Source organism: Microcebus murinus, chromosome 10 (genome assembly GCF_040939455.1).
Source record: "Microcebus murinus isolate Inina chromosome 10, M.murinus_Inina_mat1.0, whole genome shotgun sequence".
NCBI lineage: Eukaryota > Metazoa > Chordata > Mammalia > Primates > Cheirogaleidae > Microcebus > Microcebus murinus.
In genome coordinates, this window is record NC_134113.1 from 3496396 (window position 1) to 3496715 (window position 320).

The following is a 320-nucleotide window of genomic DNA, read 5'->3' on the forward strand; positions in this document are numbered from 1 at the left end:
AGGGCCAACAGACACAGTCCACTGCCTCAGTGTTCAGATGAACCTGTCCTCATTCCACACTGCACCCCGTCTTCTCAGGGTGTGGTCTGTGGCCATCAGTGGGCATCACCTGGGGGCTATTAACAACGTGGGCTCCTGGGCTTGCCCCAGACCAGGGCTCAGTGCATCAGGGGGCTGGGCCTGGGATCTGCGTATATACCAATTTTTATTCAGACTAATTTTTGAAAATCACTTGCATTATAGTCTGGATAGTAGTATTGCATAAAAATGGCTATGCATGTGCAAAAATGAAGATAAGCTTAAAAAATCAAGGTGTTTTA